General features: G+C 27.7%; 1 protein-coding gene across 8 annotated transcripts in view; it reads right to left on the bottom strand.

Moving 5' to 3' along the window:
* Positions 1 to 2,286: 2,286 nt before the first annotated feature.
* Positions 2,287 to 6,000, bottom strand: part of LOC127279754 (probable nuclear hormone receptor HR3) — an 87,864-nt gene continuing 84,150 nt past the window's right edge. For all 8 annotated transcript variants that reach the window (XM_051302289.1, XM_051302282.1, XM_051302290.1 and 5 more), the window contains one exon: positions 2,287 to 5,723. The gene's annotated coding sequence lies outside the window, so the exon portion shown is untranslated. The remainder of the gene's footprint in view (positions 5,724 to 6,000) is intronic.

Raw genomic sequence — 6,000 nt, 5'->3', positions numbered from 1 at the left:
TATCTCATTGTCGCTCGGGGTTCCGGGTTAGGCAAGCGGGTGTAAAAGTACTTTTACACTTATGCAACTTATACTTTTTGTCTATAGTAATTTAATTTATATCAGAGAGGATATAAAACTGAAAGCGGTATACATAGATAATTTTTTTCGATCTCAAAAGTCATTAACGATTAAATTAAATTGAATTATAAACAATTCTTCTAAATACTTGAATTACTGTTTCTATAACTGCAATAAAATTATTTTCTTAAAATACAGAGCTGTATAATTATTTTTTTCTTGTATTTTTATCTGTACTTTTCAGAACAGTCGTGCCCTCAAACGACATACTTTTCGTCCAGGCAGGACAAAAAGTAATATACATACTGATAGAAATAACTATAGTCAATACTGCACGGAAAAAACAAACTAACTATTTTAGCACCAAACTGCTTTATCCTTTAATCGTATATAATTTCGTTTACCTATTAAAGTATGAAATAATGCTTTTTTAGTTTAAAGTAAGTCCATACTAAATAAGTATAATCGTTATACTCTTATAGTAATAGTGACGTACTTTAAAAGCATAAAATTGATGCCCGCAAAGTACGACATATAGTCTACCTAAAATAGCAAAAAGGAAGAAGTTCTTGCTATTTTAGGTAGACTATATGTCATACTTCGCGGGCATCAATTTTATGCTTTTAAAGTACGTCACTATTACTATAAGAGTATAACCATTATTCTTATTTAGTATGGACTTACTTTAAACTAAAAAAGCATTATTTCATACTTTAATACACATTGACATATCTTCGTGGCAAGATGAACCAACCTGTTTCTATCAGTATAATGACAGCATTATTATACGTCTTGCAGCCGTTAGGTGACAGAAGCATGCAGGGAGCACAATGCCGCAGCTGTCATTATATTTCTTTCCAACTTTTCGTTTTACAATCGCGCTTTTGTATATAGATTTGCACAATCTTTAGGATTTAGGAAATTTATAAGACAATAATCCTTAGTGTTTTGCCCGATTTTGTAAACAGTGTCCGCGTTACGAGAAAAAAGTATTTTAAAATCAATGTTTATCATTTTCACGTTCAGTGTCGCTTTTATATGGCGATAATTAAATGCCAAAGTATTTCAAAGACCGTTCGACACTCTTAATAGTAGAAACCGTTGACAGTGATAACGCTTTTGCCAAAAGTGAGTAACTATTTGTGTCGCGATCAGAAGAAAGGTAAGTATACAAATTTTAGGTTATTTTAGAAGCTTTTAACTGAAAATTCATACACAAAATTCGTTTGCTTCTTAGGTACCCTTTTTCGGAGCGCATCCGGAATTGAGACATGTTCTTGTATCAGAACTTGTACAAGAAAATGTACATGTTCTTGTAGATATTTTTTGTGCAGGTTTCATGTACAAGTACTTTTACATGAACACGTTTATGTTCTTGTACAAGAACATTTGTTTAAAAATGTTTTTGAAAAAAATTTGAAAATTTAATAAGTTTTAATTATTAAAACTCTTTACTTATGCATGCTAAAAATTATTGCGCAGCTGTAAAGGTTTAAGAAAACTACTGCGCAGACTTTAAAGTTTTTAATTTTTAATTTAAAAGACATGTTCCACATCTGGTACAAGAAAGTGTACGTGAAACCTGCACAAAAACATATACATTTTCTTGTACAAGTATATTTTCTTGTCCAGGATCTTGTACAAGTTCTGTTATAAGAACATGTCTCAATTCCGGATGCTGAACTTGTTCAAGAACATTACTAGAACATGTACAAGAAAATGTACAAGTTCATTAATGAACATGTACAAGAACTTGTACATTTTCTTGTAAAAGTTTTTTTAGCCGGGGATACTATTCTTAGATGTTTCTTAATTTTTAAGAAACAGGGAAAAAAGTTTGCTTATAACAAAACTGATAGCAAATAATGAAGAAGACATTACAAAAGACGTGGTTGAACAAATAATTACTTATGAAGCATTATATTATAAGCTTTCCCGCGTTTATATAAAACGTTTATATAAATATGAAAACATTCTTTCTATCACTGAAATAGAAAGATAAAGAAGCGAATTTTAACTATACTTTATATTTAAAAAAAATGTAATTTATTAAATATGTGTTATTTGCAGTATTCAAATACTGTCAATTAAATTCCAAGAAATTGTAGGTATTTTGTATTTAGTGGCATGCTTTTAATAAAGAATAATGTATAAACTCACGGTCCTTAAATCTTAAAAGCGGTTTCTACTGTATTATTATGAGTTTATCCAAAATTACAGCATAGGTAGTTAGCGATGTTGTTTATTTCTTGAAATAATTCATTCATTCTGTACAGTCAATTGCCTTTTTTTACATTTACACCGACATACTCTGTTTCAGGGCGAAAGCTCCTTATTATTAATATGTTCGAAATGAGGAGTTTAGTGATTGATGTCGAGCAAATTCATTTCTCTTTATATTCCTCTCCTTTCATAAATTATAAAGTTCAATTAATTGTTATTTTAACGAGATGCTCGAGAATTTGTTGATTTATAATCGCTCGACATCCATCACTAGAGGAGGTTCATTTACCTTCTTTTCACTGTTAAATACTTAATATAATGAAGGGGTAAGTAGGCGATGCACGATGGTCCACCGCTCGTGTTTTTATTTATTTATTTATTTATTATTGTTTTTTTATAATAACCGTTAACTTACATTAAGTAATTAATTAATTTTACTATTACATTGAAGTACAAGAGGATATTCTCATTTTATCATTTGAAGCCTCCTGAACTTTCGCACGCACCATACTTACACGGTAAAACAAAAGTCTCACTTTCAATCTAAAAATCTCCACCTTAAAGCGCGCGCAATAAATTAAATGAAATTTTCATACTTTTCTTGTTCACGTTCTCTTCTCCTTTTCTTAAATATTTTACAACAACCACAGGTACTGTATTAACGTAATATTAATTGTAAGTGTACATGTATGTATATGTGGTGTATACACATATATATGTATATCATTTATACGTGTGATAAATATATACATATTTATGTATATATATATAAATAAGTGCCTCTGAATACTTATACCTGTGCCACGATCAACGCTGGCAAAGCGAAACTTTTGTTTTGTCATTTTTTTATTTTTCCAGGTTCGGATTCATACTCGTAAAGCGATTTGCTTATAAATCACAAAACAATGTCTTTGTATCACTAGGAAATAGATATTTCGCGCTGAAAAAAATTGCTTCTTGTAAAATTCAAACAATTATTCTAAAATAGCAAGTCATATAAAATGTAAGAAATATTTTAAAACATCAATGTTAAAAGACATTACTACAATAATAGTGACTTTACAGAATATTTACAAAACTTTTTTTTTTTTTATTTATTAAACTTTTAAATAGCATTTGCAGGTAAAAGATTTTTGTTTTACGTTATAATTTAAACAATAATTATTTTTATTTATCTCAATGACAATTTTTTTTTCACACTATGCCTTATCCAATTTTTTTTAAGTCTGTAACTTTAATTTATATTATTATAAGTCTTTTATCCAAGATAAAAATTTAATTTGAATTTTAAATGATTTAAATATATTTATATTTATATATAAACGAGATTATTTAAAGTCTAAATGTGATATACATGATAAAAATTAAATTTTTTCATAATAAAAAAAAGAGTTATTAGTCTTCACATACCAAAATTTGTCTAATCGTATTAATAATTACTTCTCGCAATTCGCTAAAATTTGTCGATGGAATCACGAGATAAAATTACTCACTTAAATTTATTCGAACGAATTTGTTCATTGGTCCGATTGCCAAAAGGTCCTTTTCAGTGATTCGTAATTTAAAATTGAATATCAGCCAAACTGAATAAAATCGTCTACTTTTTGATGAGCGCCCAGGGACCATCGCGAGGGCCGCAACAATATCATTATAACGATTTACCAATATGCGTACTTATATTATATATCCTGCGCAAGAGATGACCATCTTCGATGACTCAGTAATTATAGTGATTCGATTTGAAAGAATGATAAGGAAGAGACTGCAAAAGGCAATTGTTTTTCTTTTATTATTTTTTTCATCTTTATTTTATATAAGAAAAGCGGGCAAGTATAAAAAAGACATGGATGTATCACACATTCTTCGAAAATGGTTACCTCAAGCAATTATAACTGTATATTATCCGTCAACTTTCGTTTATTTTGTTAATACACGCATATACATATTTATTCATTTATATATCCATAGATATGTATATGTATGTATGTACATATATATTATAAAATTTAACTGCAAATTGCGATAATAACTCCTAGTTGCAACGTGGGTTTTTTATCATACTCCGTTTGTGTATGATGAATTTGTGTTTTCTACAGGTAAATGAACTCTATTTAATCGTTAATCAATAAGATAATAATATTCACTTCGTCTCTTTCTTTTTTTTTCTTTTTCTTTTTTTGTTAACTCGCACTTCTACCTACATATCGATACTCCCTAACTAGTTGTTTTGTACGCATCGCAAATGCAAACATTACTTCCAATCTTTATATCGATTATTATTTTCATTCGCAATTTATTAGAACAAGAACGTTTGCGTAATTCTAATTTATACAAATACAGTCGTTTTGTATAATATTGCAACTCGTTTTCTGGCTACAAAATAACAATTTTCGATATAATTATTCGTCTAGTACGAAATGTCGTCATTCAATGAAATAATTTCAATATTAATAAAAAAAAATCACAGCGATAAAATGTCGAGAGAAAATAATTTTTCTTCACAACCATATAAACTTTTACCTCAAAAAAAAAACACATAAGCTTAAAGTTTTACTTTTTCCTTAATGTTTTGTTATTATGTATTTTACGTATACATATTGTAGGTATATTGCACAATATTCTGTAATATAATATAGCGATTGCTAATTTATTCTATTAATATCTTATGTCGAAATTGCTTGCGATTTTTTTTTTACATTTTTTTTTCCTTTTTGCGTCAAGAAAAAATTCACAAAGAATTTTCATTAAATAAAATTTATAGTGTACGCACAGAAAACGAATCGAGGTGTAAAATTGGGACTCGCAGGAAGTAATATTTACGTATTATGAAGCGCATCATTAAAGTGCGTTAACCAAAACTTTTTAATTAAAACTAACTACTTGTATGTATTCAGTATTGGCGAGAACGGTTCTAGGACAACATATACATACAACTGAAGAAACCTGATTACACAGTTTTTTTTGTACCACAAAAATTAGTGCGCATTTTTTCCAAATTGAAAATTAAAATAATAACATCAAATTTAATCATAATTATTGTGGTCTTGTTCAACTACTCGTAATGTAGTATTTGGCTATTATTGTAATTTTACTGATCAAATCAGGTTTCTCGGTTAGAGCCTAATAATTTTATCATTCTAAAACCGACCTAGCCAGCTTTATAAACATATTAGTCAATAATATAATCTTTATGAATCTATCATAACAACCAATAGCTCGCATTTATATATATGTAAATATATATATACATATATATATATAGTATTTTTAATACACATATATATGTATATATGTATATAATACATCTCTCTTACATATAGTATGTATATTTATATATATGTATATATATATTTTTTATATTGCTCTTATATATTCTATATATATATATAACAATATTATGTTTAATTAAGGCCCAATATGTTCATTACGAAGAAAATAATCTGAAAAAGAGGAAACAAAATATAAATTTCAATACTGAAATAATAATTATCAATAAAATGGGATCCCATAAAATCATTAGTTACAATTTTCATTTTAAAGAATTCTATTACATACAATAATTTTTTTGATAAATTTTCATTTTTCGAATGAGCATTTGGAAAAATTCATTTAAAAAAAAATTTTTTACTTCACCACACGGAGAGAAAAATCAAGGGTTTGTAATATGGGAGCCCTCTATGTTAATTTTGTATATGTTGTATTTTGTATACCGAAAAA

The sequence above is a fragment of the Leptopilina boulardi genome, unplaced genomic scaffold (genome assembly GCF_019393585.1).
Source record: "Leptopilina boulardi isolate dan_hultmark-lab unplaced genomic scaffold, ZJU_Lbou_2.1 LbouV2_223, whole genome shotgun sequence".
NCBI classification, from domain to species: Eukaryota; Metazoa; Arthropoda; class Insecta; order Hymenoptera; family Figitidae; genus Leptopilina; species Leptopilina boulardi.
The sequence above is the reverse complement of the archived record's forward strand: the minus strand, read 5'-3'. Positions and strand labels throughout refer to the sequence as shown.